This window comes from Mustela putorius, unplaced genomic scaffold (genome assembly GCF_011764305.1).
Source record: "Mustela putorius furo isolate JIRA1106 unplaced genomic scaffold, ASM1176430v1.1 tig00003909_pilon_pilon_pilon, whole genome shotgun sequence".
Lineage (NCBI taxonomy): Eukaryota > Metazoa > Chordata > Mammalia > Carnivora > Mustelidae > Mustela > Mustela putorius.
This window is the reverse complement of record NW_025422057.1, coordinates 1,396,362-1,410,490: the sequence shown is the minus strand read 5'-3', so window position 1 is coordinate 1,410,490 and position 14,129 is coordinate 1,396,362.

The window sequence follows — 14,129 nt, the reverse complement described above, 5'->3', positions numbered from 1 at the left end:
AACTTGGGTGTACATCTAACCTTCTTGCCAACCCGAGGTCACCTGCCCTTTCTCCTGTTGTATTTCCCAGCGTTGCCGTTTCACGTCTTACCTTTCGGTCTGTGATGCGCTTTGGGTCAGCTTCCGTGAAGGTGCGCGGTCTGGCTCTCGACTCCTTGTCTCGCACGTGTCCCAGCACCATCTGCTGAAGACGCCGCCTTCGCTCCGTCGAACGTCAGTCACTGCCCTCCCTGGGTCTGTTTCTCTGACCCACTGGCCCGTCTGTCTGCTTTTTCACCAACGCCACACCGTCCTGATTACCGCACTTCACAGGGAGCCTTGAGGCCGGGGAGCGCCAGTCTCTGACCTTGTGCCTCCCCTTCAGTGTCCGTGAGATTCTGAGCCCATGTGTCCTCTGCATCCAAACATCAGCATCGGTTGTCGACAGCCGCAGCACAGCTTGCTGGATCTTGACTGGGACGGTGTTGAATCCCTGGTCTCCCCATCCATGAACATGGGATGCCTCTCCACTCACTTGGTTCTTTGATTTTGGCGTCAGAGTTTTGTTTTCTCGGATGGATCCTGACATATTTTGTAAAATCTATATCTAAGTATTTTTCTAAGTATTCCATTTTGGAAAATGCCGATGTAAATGATAACATGTTCTTAATTTCCTATTCCACTTGTTCATTGGTGGTGCACAGGAAAAGTGATTAACTTTTGTATATGAATCTTGTGTCCTTAAACTTGGCTATAATTGCTTATTAACAATTTGGTCTTCAGATTTTTCACATAAATGATCATGTCTTCTGTGAAGAAATATATTTTTATTTCTTTCCTCCCAATCATATACTTTTATTTCCTTTTCTCTTCCTACGGCATTAGCTAGGATTTCTAGTACAATGTTGAAAAGGCTTGGCAAGAGGGGATGCCCTTACCTTGTTCCTGATCAGAACACTTTTGAGCAAGAGTTTTTTCTTCATATATTTCCCTTTCTAAAATTAACTTGCTTTTATGAATTCTTTCAGTGTTAGCACAATTTCAGAAATGGCTATACTTCTCACCTACAGATCAGAAAATGAACAGCCAAAGATGCTTTGTTCTTGAAGAGGTGACAATACTCTGCTTCAAAGAGCTTGGAGTCTCCCATAGAGACTGTACACCAGGCCTTTCGCAGGAGCGTCTGGACAGTGTGTGGACTTCTGTTAATGGCCCCGCATTGCTATTGGTTCGTGAATTGTGACAGACGCACGTTACTCATGAAGATGCTAACAGGAGAGGAAAGGGCATGGGGACACAGTCCCTCCGCACAGGAGCTCCGCAGTAGTTCTCCAAATCTAAAACAGAAACGTTTATTTGAAAAACACACTGGATAGGAACAACAGCAGATTCCACATTTGGAGAGAAAATTTTAGTGACCGCAAACACTAGAAATAGGAACTTTCCAAATGAAAGACAGAAAAAAAAAAAAAAAAGAACCAAAAGTGAAAATTCAGCTAATGATCCTAGAACAGCTGGGTATCAGGTTGGGAAAACAAATCCCAGATACCACAGATCTGTCCCACCGTCATATGAAAGAGGAACTTAGGAGGGACCCCAGACCTGAAGGAAGAGCTAAAGCCGTCACACCGCCGTGCGAAAGTCTGTCCGCACGGACCGGCCAGGACGTCTTGACAGGACACAGAAAGCAGAGCCATAAGGAAAAAACTGAGGAATTGGACTCATCAAAATTTAAAACTTTTATTTTTGAGAACTATTAAAATTTAAAAACAAGCTAACTGGGAGAGAGTGTTACCTGATTATATCTGACAAAGGACTTGCGACCAGAACACAGAAACTCTTCTGCAAGTCCGTAATAAGAACACAAGGAAACAGAACGATTTTATTTTAACAGAAGCGCGGAACAGGTGCTTCGCAAACAAACACACACGAGCGGTCAGTAAGCACGAGAAAAAACGCTCCACATGTTTGTCTTGAGGGAAATGGATATTAAAACCACAATGAGACACCACTGTATACCCACCAAGACGGCTCACTACAGGTAAAACTGCAAAACGGTACAGCCGCTTGGAAGTACAATCTGCCAGGTCTTTACAGTGGTAACTATATCCTCGCCATGTAACCTGGCGACCCCACTCCGAGCTCGTACTGCGAGACGAAACCCGCACGGGGACGCGCTCACAAGGGTTCTCGACAGCTTCACTGGTAACAGCCAAAGCCTGGAACCGGCGCACATCCCCATCAGCCGGCGGAGCGCGGAGGAAACCGCGGTCGACCCGCAGCGCAGAGCCGCACCCGGCAGTGAACGGAGCCGACACCATGCGGGGGGAGAGGACCCAGATGGAAACGGCTGCACAGGCAGGACCTCTGGAGTCGGCACGAGGACCAGCAACGGACCGTAAAGAACGCAGGAACTCGGGGAAGGGACGGGACAGCTCTGCGGCGCCGTCGTGGTGACAGCAGTGTGACCCACACGGGTGCCGAAACCCAGCAAACTGCATTCTTCAGTTCGTAAGTTTTATCATAAAAGGCTGATGTAAAGGTATTGGTCTTGGCATTCCTGACTGAAAAGGCTGCAGCACTGTCTCTCCAGCCGCATCGCTGGACGCTGTCTCCTCTCTCCCGGCCCCGACCTCCACACCTGCTACCGCACTTCCAAATCCTCATACATTCCCTACGCCCGGGTCCTCTGTCTGGTGAGTCCTTGTCTTCGTCCTTCTCCGTCACCCGGCAGAGTCTCCTGTCCTCCGAGACCAGCCCGAAGCATCTGCCAAGCCGGGTCCCCGGGGCTGGCCGGGGGTGGGGCCCGGCCGGTAGCTCCCACGCCGGCTCCATGGTACTGATTCCTGCCAGTCGGTACGTTCACTTTGAAGGTTAGGATACAGGTCATAAAAGATGAGGTAATTATTAGCAGATCTTTATACCTTTGCACAGAAAAAGATAAAAGGAAATTTATAGCTAAAACTCATGCGAAGGTTCAGCCAGGCCACTGCCTCCAAGTTCACCACACAGAGAGGAAAACATGCTTCCACGTCAGCAGTGACTAATTAGGAAACGTGACTCACAAAAGAGAGAGAGGGAGAGACAGAAAGACTGTAAGTTCTCCAAAACTGAATCTAACGTAAGATGCTCCAGATATCATGGAGAAAGCCGTAGTAAAAACCATGACTCACTGACCTCAGAAAAGACGTAACAAGTACAGGACGTCCAGCGCTGAAGAATGGGAAGACCCAGCTTCGCGGAGACGCCAATTCTCTCCAAATCAGTTTATAAACGCAAAACAACTACAATCAAAACCCCAAAATAGTTTTCTGTGCAACTTGTAAAACGGATTCTAAAATCTATTTGAAAGCTTAAAAGTCCAAGAACAGCCAAGACCATGCTAAAAGAGGAAGGCGTGTCATAATGAGATCACGGAGGCCTGTCTCAAAGCCGAGTCGCCCCCACGTGAGGTGGGAAGGTCCCGGGGCACACAGCTGGGTCCTGGAGCAGACGAGAAAGCTCGGGAAAGCACTTCGGAGCCCCACGCACACACGGACGGCACCTGTCGCACCGTACAGGGAACACTGCAAATCAAAGCAGGGAAATGACCACTCCCCACTCGATAACTAACTCCGAGACACTTGACGTCCCCCACTGGGAAAAATTCTAGATCCCCAGTTCTCCACAAGGACAACCATGAATTCCCAATGTATCAAAGGCCCGATGTTGAGAACCAGATCAGAAAGACATATCCAAGAGCACGCAAAGGAAACGCGAGGCAAGAAAGGAGAAACGCGGACTCGGGAAGGAAAGGACTCATTCTAGATCCAGATCGAGGCACAGAATTCGGGTGTAGCAGGACACAGAGACAAACCCGAAACACGGACGGCACAGGTGAGGAGGAAAACTGCTTGCAACGTGTGTCACCTAGAAATAGTCAGTATCTAGGAAACATGATGATTTTCCTACAAATCAATCATAGAAAGAAAGAGCCCAGGAGACAAAACGCACAAAGGCTGTGATGAGACCGTTCACAGGGACGGCGACCTGAACGTACTGGGGAAATTCAAACTCAAACAGTGAGATGCTCTGGGCACCTGGCGGCTCAGTCATCAAGCCTCTGCCTTCGGCTCAGGTCATGGTCCCAGGGTCCTGGGATCAAGCCCCGGGTCGGGCTCTCTGCTCAGTGGAGAGCCTGCTTCTCCCTCTCCCTCTGCTGCTTTCTTTCTCTCTGCCAAATAAACAAATAAAATCCTTAAAAAGTAGATAATTAAAACAATGAGAGGCTCTTGCACTGCTTCAGATTGGCAGAAACTAAAACCAGTGTCGGTCCCCACGAGGGCTGGGTGGGGGCCTTCAGAGGCGCACATGGGACCTCTGCTCTGGAGGGCATTTGGGGGTCACCCTGTAACGTGGGTGAACGGGAAACAAGCCGTCGTGCGCTCCCACCTTCTACCTGCTCGGGAGGCAGATGCGAGGGGACAGCAGAACGGTGGAGGCCCCTGTGCTGGCAGCCGGGGGGGCACTCCAGGAAGATTCCGGCCGGGCAACCCTGCGAGCCCTCTGAACGGATCCCAGTGGCCTTCCCGAGGTCTCTTCCTGCGTGAGGTCCTTACGCCCCCTCCCCTGGTGAAGGTGGAGAGGCTGGGACCTTGGGGCCTTGAGTCGTGGCAACACCCAGCCCGCAGCCCCTGCAGAGAATGGAAGCCAAGACAACAGCACCAGATTCCCTTGCGCAAACGGTGCCGGCGCCCTCCGGCGCGGCCACTGTCCCCACGGCCCGTACGCGGCCACCGTGGGGCTGGGCGGGCGCTGCTGGCCCCCGTGCTGGGCTGGACCTCCCTCCGGCCTGTGTCCACACCAGCGCTGCTCGGCCGAGAGACCCGGACGCAGCCACGCGGCGCCCTCACCCGAACCACCCCCTGCCGTGGGCCAAGCAGCAGGTCCCAGAAGGTCACCAGCCGCCCCGGCCCCCCATTCGCTCTCCACAAGGGCAGCGTCGCCCCCTGAAAGGAAGGACTCGTTCTGGGGACGGAAGAGGGAGATGAAAAATCTGATTCCGTGCGATTTAATCTCTCTCTGGGAGAAATTAATGAATTTCATTAATTTTAATTTAATTAATCAAAATTTTAAATTAATTTTGCTTTGTTTCCCTCCTGCAGGGGGCGGTGACGGGGAAAGGCATAAACACGGCCAGACACGCCGTTTCAAACACGCACACGCCCTCCGGTTTTCAGACTCTGTGCCAAGCGCGGCGATAACCACCGCGGGAACGTGCCTCAGTTTCCCCGGCGGGGAAGGTGTCACAGCTTTGGTCTTGTCTGGTTCTTGGGGGAAGGAAGCCCCGAGGTGAGCAGCACGACGTGTGGAGCGCGGAGCCACAGGCTCTCCAGACTTCCCGTGTGCGCCTGCAACGTCCCACAACCTCTTCTTGTAAAATGCGAGGGAAAAAAATCCTGAATTCTATCCAGACAAAATAGCATGATACCTAGAATTTGTTTTAAAATCCTAAGAAAAAAAGAAGAGAAAAGCGGCAGGTTGGGCGTCGAGGCAGCGAGGTGGGCAGAACAGGCGTCCTCTGCTCGTGCGAGACCAGCCGGCCCAGAACGTGGTGGCGTCCCGCAGGAGGGGCCTGTCACCGCGTCTCCGTGACACAGGAATCCGGGAGCAGCCTCACCGGGGCTTCCGGCCCACGTCTGCCATGAGGCCGTCCTGTGCCTGAGGTCGCTTCACAGGAAGGCCTGAGGCCAGCTCCTGGCTTCGGAAGCCCTGAGGAGCCGCCCATCATTTCGCAGGTGCTCCTGGCTTGTGCGCAGTGCGAGGCCCAGCCCTGCAGGCAGGGCGCTGACGTGGCCTCCGCCTTCGGAGGGAGGAGTGTCCGCGAATTTGTGCACAGGTATTTTTTCAGGTTTCACTTTAAAGTAATCTCTCGGCCCAACTTGGGGCTCGAACTCACAACCCCGCATCGAGAGTCGCACACTCTTTGGGCCGCGTCAGCCCAGCGCCCCATGTGGGCATATTTTTAAATTTCCAGAATTTCACTGCCCTTGACCCCAGAAGGGGGATGATGTCAACCAGAGGCCTGGGGAGGAGGCCCAGATGCCAGCCAAAGCCACGATTCCAGCTCCAGTGGCCGGAACGGTGCATCTTCTCTAGGACATGCGCTCACCTCCCCGGCCATGCGTGAACCAGAACGCTGTCCCTGAGGCACCATCTCTGTCCCCGGTGACGTCCTTGGTTTATTTCAATGAGGTCATTGAAAAGCAAAAAATCATGTTGCAAAACAGTTATTCCTGCAAAATAGGAGCAGGTTCACCTTCCACAAAGTTAGAAATTAAACGGCTGTTCTGTTTCTGTGACGCACGTTAAGCTAGAAGCTCGTCACTCTTTCTGCGCTAAAACCGTAAGAACCAGGCTACTAAACCCGAAGACCCCGGTCATTTCTCTTTCACAGTCCCCACGCAAGGGCTCGCCGAGAAGTCCATCTTTCTTAATGCCGTCCCAGAGAAGCCGATGCGGACCAAGGGGACCGGACGGCACATTTCCGCTCCCAAAGCTGGATGGGCCGGTGCCATGGGTGTAGGCCCAGCAGGTGCACGGCGGGGCCGTGGCCGGGGCCACAGTGGACATGCTGGCTGCCTCCGGCTCCCCGACAGGTGAACAGAAGTAGGAAACCACACAGAGGCAGGTTTTTACAGGACATTCCCTGTATTTCTCTAGGGATTACCAAAGTGGTAAAGGTTAGTTGGGGGACACCACAAAGACTCAGAGAAGAGAGGAACACAGGTCCCCTGTCACTCCTCGTGGGGAGAAAGCTGGTTACAGAGCAAGGACCTTCTGGTGCAGGGCTGGACCTGGCGTAGCCCGTGCTGTCCGCGTGTGCATCCCGGGCATCTCCGAGCTGCGGCCTCTGACCCCGAGGATGCACCATCCTCTGTGGGTGTCTGCAACCGGCCAACCCCGCTGTCGCTCCCGCGCCCGCATGTGCCCTCCATGGGCCCCTCTCCCCGATCTCCCGGTGGCCGTTGGGCGGTCGCCGACCGGATCTAGACCTGGGTGAAGCCTGACCCTCCGCCTGGTCTGTGGTCCTGCAGAAAGTGTCGGTGCTGTGCTCACGGTCCGCACGGTCCGCTCCAACGAGCAACTGGAATGCTGCTCACCGGCTTCTAGTTATTAAACCTGACAATTGTTTCTAATTTTTTCATGATTATAAACAGTCTTTTAATTAACTTCCTATGCAAAATCATATCTAATCATTTCCCCAGGACCCACTTCTAGAAGAGAAGCGGCTGGGTCAGAGGGTTTGCACATCTGTGGAGCAAGTGGCCCCCAGAAGCCTGTGCCACGCCAGGTGGCCCTGCGTGCAGCCGGCCCCGGGTTCCGTTCTCGGATGTATTGTCGTGCTTACAGGTGAGACAAGGTGTCACTTCACTTGGACGCACGTGCCGACCCCTGGGAGGTCAGCCCCCAGGGCTGCGGGATTTGCATGCAGCCTGAGCAGCTGGAGGAAGGTGAGGCCGTGGCCGACCTGTGGCTGACCTCCCCGGCTGCCACCCACGCCCCCCAGCACCTCAGTCCCCGCCTATGGGACATCCAGGAACAACCATGACCAGGGCGGCCAGCTGGCATAGGGGACCCCCAGATTGCCCTCCACCCTCAACAGTCACCTCTAGCCCAGGGGCCCGCCACCCCGGGGTCCAATGGACAACCCTGTCCCCTGTATTTGTACTGGATTATTCCCGAGACTAAGGGGCATCCTGCTGGGAGGCCATGCAGTGTGACTGGCCTGACGTGTCGCAGGTAGAGGTGCCAGGTGCCCGCGAGGGGCAGCTGGATCCCAGAGTGGCCGTCCCCGTGGTCTGCGCCCAAGGGGTCCCAACACGGCCTCTCTCTGGCTACACAGGCAGCCAGTCCTGAAGGCAGCCAGAAACCCCAACACTGAAGACAGAAATGAAAGTCAAAACAATTGCTCTGGGTCTTTATTTATATTCCAGGAAACTGTTTCACATGGAAATGCAGATAATGAACAGGCGCTGATTAAATTGTCCACATGAATATTCATCAAATCACCTGGACTTTGATGTAAATTTTGTTCTTTCTCCCCAACTGTCTCTGAATAACAAAGCTTCCTTCCTTCTCCAAAGAGGGGCGTCCAGCTGATAAAAAAAAGGCCAGGCACGGACTATGAATTCCTGGGGGGAAAGGCTGCGGTAAACAGGGCCGCGGGCTTCAGGGTCCAGTCTGCCCTCCAGCGCCGGAGCAGCTCCAGCTTCAAAGTCTAACCTGCCGCCGCCCCTTCCTGCGGCAGCCGCGGCAGTAATGACCACTTCCTGTGAGTAGACGTGTGTCCGTGAGCGCGGGAAGGACATCTTCGAGGATTATCTCCTCAACTATACTGCTGGACTCTCCTAGGATAAATGTCAAACCCACGTCCGCCTTTGACCAAACATCTAAAGGGAAAAATTCCTGAAATACTTAAAAAAAAAAAAACAAGCTGACCCTTTGAAAGCACCTGGATTTTGAGGCAATGTCGCTGTCTGCGGATGCCTGCTTTCAGGCTTCTGAGTCCCTGGGGAGGGGCTGTGCCCCCTGCAGTGGAGCCCAGGGGACCCAGGGGACCCGGGTGTCACACAGGCTCCTCCCGCCATTCCCGCCCCCGCCGGGCTCACAGCCCCCCTGCCCCGTCCTCCAGAAATCAGCCTTCCTCACCTTCGCTCCCAGGTCGGGGGGAGGAGGGGCAGGAGCACGGGACAGAAGGACCCGCCGGGACAGAGGTCATCCCGCCCCACGGGGCTGCGTCCCGCCCCCCACCCCCCCCACCCCCCCACCCCCCCGGCACCGTCCCGCCCCACGGGGCTGCGTCCCGCCCCCCACCCCCCTGCACCGTCCCGCCCCACGGGGCTGCGTCCCGCCCCCCACCCCCCTGCACCGTGACACACACCCCCCCCCCCCCCCCCCGGCACAGAGGAGGGCACTGGTCTGCGGTGCAGTGAGTCCCCGGCGGACCCACCGGAGAGGCTCCGTCCGTCTGGTCTGAGGAGCCGCGGATGCGCACCCCCGCCCCACGCAGGGAGGAAGCGGCGCGATCGCAGCCTCTGCGGGTCCCAGGCCGGTCCTGGGCCTGCCCCTGCTGGACGGACCCAGGATGCAGACCTCTCGGGCCCCAAGGACCGGCCTACCCTCAGGTGGGACACTGGCTGTCACACCTTTTGGTCACAGGCGCCTGACCCTGTCCGCAGCTGCACCCCACCCCGCACCCCCGAGCTCCCGCCCCCCCCATCTCTCTCCCCCAGCTGCTCCTTCCGGATGGGGGGGAGCCCCAATTCACACTTGACTGTATATTTAGTTCTCCAGAGAAAAATGGGTCAGTGCGTTGGGAGGTGCGGGCGTGCGGCCCCTCCGTGCCTCCCGGCTTGCTCCCCCGCCCTGACCCCCCAGCTGTCCCCCTGACTGCGCTGGGCAAGGCCTCCTGCTGGCAGAGGGCTCGGGCCTCGAACCCTGGGGCCGGACCGGGATCCGAGTGTCCCCACAGACCAGACCAGGCCCCGCGTCGGACGCAGGGTAGGTGCCAAGTGACTTGTCTTCGCGAGGGGGACGCCGCCCAGTTGAGGACCGACTGCCCTGTGCCCCTGTCGCTCCGGGCGCGACCCCAACGCAGCTGACGCTGAGTCCCGTCGGCCGCGTGACGCTCGGGGGAGGAGCCGCCAGCGCAGAGGGCGACCGCGCAGGGGTCCCCGGAGAACCCAGAGCCGACAAGGACACCCCTCCATCGGCCACGGAGCCTCAGGCAGGAGGACAGCCGTCTGCAGGCTCAGGGTCCAGCTCTCGGCTGTCCCGTCGGAGCCCGGGGCTCCCTTGAGCGACAGCAAAGTTCAGAATTGTCTGAAAAGCTGTGAACGATCAACAGAGGGTCACGCAGTGGTGTCATTTCTACTGTAAACCGCCTCGGAGCAGGAGCTGTTCGTGTCCCCCTGCTCACTCGCTGGAACTCAGCCCAAGGACACGCTGCTGGGAGCGGCCGCCCGTCCGAGGACCCCAGGCGCGAGGGCACGGGGCCCGCATGGGAAGACAGGGCACCACCAGGGAAGAAAAGGTAGCTGTCCCAGAGAAGCGAACGCCCTACTCCCCCGTGTCATGGACGTGGAGAGGCCAGGCCTGTCCACCTCCTGGAATCACGGAGCCCAGGGCACCCAGGATGTGGCCGGAACTCCGCGGACGGCGGCTCTGGGACAGGAGGTCCGGGAAGGCGCCCACCCGGGGATCTGCCGCCCCACCACCAAGGAGGAGCCATTCCCAGGTCCCAGCAGCGTCCTGCGTCCTGGTGACTGTCCCCTCGGGGCTGGTGCAACTGTCTACCTGCCCAGGGCCCAAGGTTGCTCACAGCACCTGGGCCTTTCCCCATGTCCTGAGCCCGGAGAAGCCTGCCCCGGTCGCACAAGGTGGGGAGGCGGGCCCACAGGACAGGGCAAAGGCCAGTGACCCCCCAAGCCCCGGCCCACCCCATGACGCCCCAAGCCCCGGCCCACCCCATGACCCCCCAAGCCCCGGCCCACCCCAGTAGGGACACCCACCCCCACCCACAGCACCCCAGCACAACATACGCTCACTCTCACAGGCATTCGTTCACTCCCTGGGGGCCCCTGGACGCCCGCCGGGCCCTGGGCAGCAGAATCCCGCAGCTTGTGGTGACCTGTCCTGACAGCTGCAGAGCCGGGACCTCGCCCCTTCTCGCCGGCTGTGCCGAACTAAGCCCCCATGGAGCTCCATCTGCCCAGACCACAGTCTCCATGGCCAGGTTCTCCCAGGAAACGGCTGTGCCCCTGCTTCTTTCCCAGGGGTCTGACCCCCAGCAGGGCCCCCTGCCCGTGGGCATGTGAAGGAGGCAACCACCAGCAGCCCTTCTGGCAGCTTCCGTAGGCGAGGAGGACCCTGTCTTGCCAGGGGGCCGCTCTGTCCCAAAGCACACTTGTTAATCTTGACCCAAGTCCCCTTTCCTACCTAAAATGACAGCTAAGCTTCGAAGCCGGGGGCTCAGGCAAACGCTTTGGAAAACAGCCTCCTCAACCCCAGGGACGACACTCGGGCTCCCGCGCAGGCAGCTTGGGGCACGGCGAAGCTGGACCCCTGAGAGAGAGAGACAAGGTCACCAGGCCTCAGGACTTGGACGTATTTTTGGGGGGACACGCATCTCCCCACTAGGGGGACCCCATCCATCACCCATGCTGGCCACGGCAGAGGTCCCGGGGCCCCTGGCCGTCCCTGACCACGTGGCCAGGCTGGACGTGTCATTCCCATGAAGGTTTCTCTTTCAACAACCCGTCGGCACGCGGGCCACCGGCGCTGGTCTCCAGGACTCCGTCTCCGGCACCTTTACCGTGAACTCCCGGCCTACCCCTCCCCGACTGGAAAACTTGCTCCTTGAAGGGACGGGTCCTCGGCTGGGGCCCTGCCCATCCCCGTCCCAGCAGGCAAAGGGCCGCGAGCATTCAGTCATTAATGGCACGTGTCCTCCCCCAGGGAGGAGGAGGTGTCCCCACAGAGGGGCCATGAAGATGTCTGTGGGAGAGGAGCCCACTCTGCCGTGCGCTGGGGACCCAGCGGCCGGGTCTGTCACCAGGGCGGTGAGTCACCTGGGGACCTGGGTTCTGCTGACAAGAAAAGCTTCATTCGCCCGACACTCGGCTCTTTCTGCATGCCGGACACACAGACGGCATTCAGTGCTGCATCGCTGCGGGCAGCGTGCTGAGCCTCACCCCTGCCGCCCTGCGGTCAGACCTCAGGACAGAGCGGGCCTCCAGGAAAGGCCGTCCTCTCTCCATCGCCAAGCAGTCCTGCGACAGCGGCTGGAGTCCGACGACTCCCCTGGGTGCGGACGCTGGCTCCCTGCAGGCGGCGTCAGACCTCAGGGGTTAAGGGCTCGGTCCCACCAGGCAGCCCCTCCCCGACGTCAGACCCCAGCCGCATCTGTGTCTTCGATGCCGCTGCAGACGGAGGTGCCCATGACCCCCTGCTGGGTTTGGTGGCTCGCTGGAGCGGCTCCGAGAACTCGGGAACGTAGAGGAGCTGCCGAGGAGGAGGGTGCAGGGCGAGGTGTGGAAGGAGCGCCGGGCCCGGTCCGGGCACCCCCTTCCAGCACCCCACGTGTTCCGGAACCGGCAAGGACCCAGAGTGCCACAGTTGGGGGATTGCGTGCGGCTTCATGACCCCAGCCTGATGCACCACCAAGGCCCACCCCCCTCCCAGAGAATGGGGTCCAGAGCTCCAAGCTTCCATTCCTGGCCGGGCCCCTCTGCTGAGCCCCCCAAGAGCCGTGTAAGGGCCTCACCGGAAGGACCACGATCATAATGCCTGCAAGTTCCACGGGACGCGGGGCCCAGCACCAGGGACTGGGGGCAGAGGCCAACAGATTGGTTTTCCTGTCACCACTCACCCACTTTGCGCTCTTCGTAAAGCCCATTCCCTGACCCCGCAGACCCCCAGCGCCCCCGCACCTGCTCACCCCCTCTACAAAGACAAGTGGGGTCATGTCCACTCTTCTGTCACGTTGTCACTGGTTAAAATCTAAGTAGGTCCCTCTCTGGTGACCTTTGATAACTTGGCTTTCCCTGTGTCACAAGCACGGCTGCCGAGCACCATCTCACGCCCTCTCCGAAAGCCGGACAGATGCATCCGCCACCAGGATGTGTGGTCTGGGGCGGGAGGAGCTCCGGGTTTCACTCTCTGACCCAGAAGCCCTCACCGGCTGGGCTTTCATGCTCCCTAGGGACTCTGCACATCAGAAGAGCTGGAAGCCGGGTCTCTGATAGAGAAGAAAACCAGTAGTTTCCGTGGCTTCCTCCTGACAGTGAGGGGCTGGAGCCCATGCCCGGCATCCCCCACCGCCCTGGCCGCCCAGCAGGGGAGGCAGGAGTGACCTCCCACGCGCTTACGAGGCGGGCACCTGGAGGACAGCGCCTCAGGATAAAAAGGCAGCGTGGCTGCCATGCGCTCAGGTAGGTGTGGACCGGCTTCCCGGGGTTCCTCCCACACCATGGTCGGAGGCACTGACCAAGGCACAGACAGTCTCCAGGAGGGGACGAAGGCAGGTGCTAAGAGAAACAGCACGTGAGCCATCCGAGCAGAAAGGCGTCTGGCCAGAGGTCATGTTTGGTCCCTGCTGCGGCCAAGGGCCAACTCGGAGGGATTCTGCTACTGGGGCTCTGGACAGCGGCGGGCCGGCACTGACTGCGGGCACTGACCACGGCCGCACGTGGCTGGGCGACGGGCCCCCAGCCCCAGGCTGTGCCCTGTGCTCCACCAGCCATGCTAAGCTGCGGGGCTGAAAGGAATCAAAGAGAAGGTAAGGTCATCACGACCTGTCAAGGGTGAGGCAGGACAGATGGACCCGGCACGTACAGACGGGCCCACTCAGCCAGGTACCACAGCTGTCCGAGAGGACAGTTCGAGCTCTGTCCTTGGAGAGGGGCAGGGAAGCCGTGAGCGCGGAGGCTCGGGCGGGGCGGCCCTGCCCACCTCGCGGGAGTCCAAGCCCCTGCACTGAGGGGCTCGCAACATTCACCCCGTGGCATCCGTCGGCTCTTTATTTTGAAATGTCATTTCTCTGAAGTCGTGGTTATTAGAGTCCTGGTTATGAAGAATCACCCCCCCCTTCAGCAAGGCCTATAGAAGTGATGTATTTAAGTTATTAAAATTGTGAGTGACATGACTGCCCTGAGTCAAACTTCCAGTGTGGAAGGGCCAGCTGGACATCTTGGGTTTCCCCGAGGCAGGGCCCCTTTGGCAGACACTGTCCACACCCACCACGTGCTGCAGGAGCCCGTGGCTGGCGTGGCCTCCCTGGAAACCCAGGGTCTCTACCAGAGTCGATGAACCGAGCCACCCTCAAACGCCACCGGGGGCAGCCCGTGGGAAAGAGCCCGGCCCCTCCCTCCTGGGGACTGGCCGGCTTGGAGCCCACAGATCCTGCCGCTGAAATTCCCGTGGGATCCCCGCCTGCTCTCCGGCAAGTGCCTTTCTCCCGCTCCGTCCCCACGCCCGGCTCATTTCCCGGATCAGCGCCCGGACAGTGACCAGCTCTCCGATCCGGCGGCAAACCCGCTGCTACTGACCCCCGCACACCCTCAGCACGTCTCGCCACGTTGCGCGCCTGACCTGGGCTTGGAGCAGAG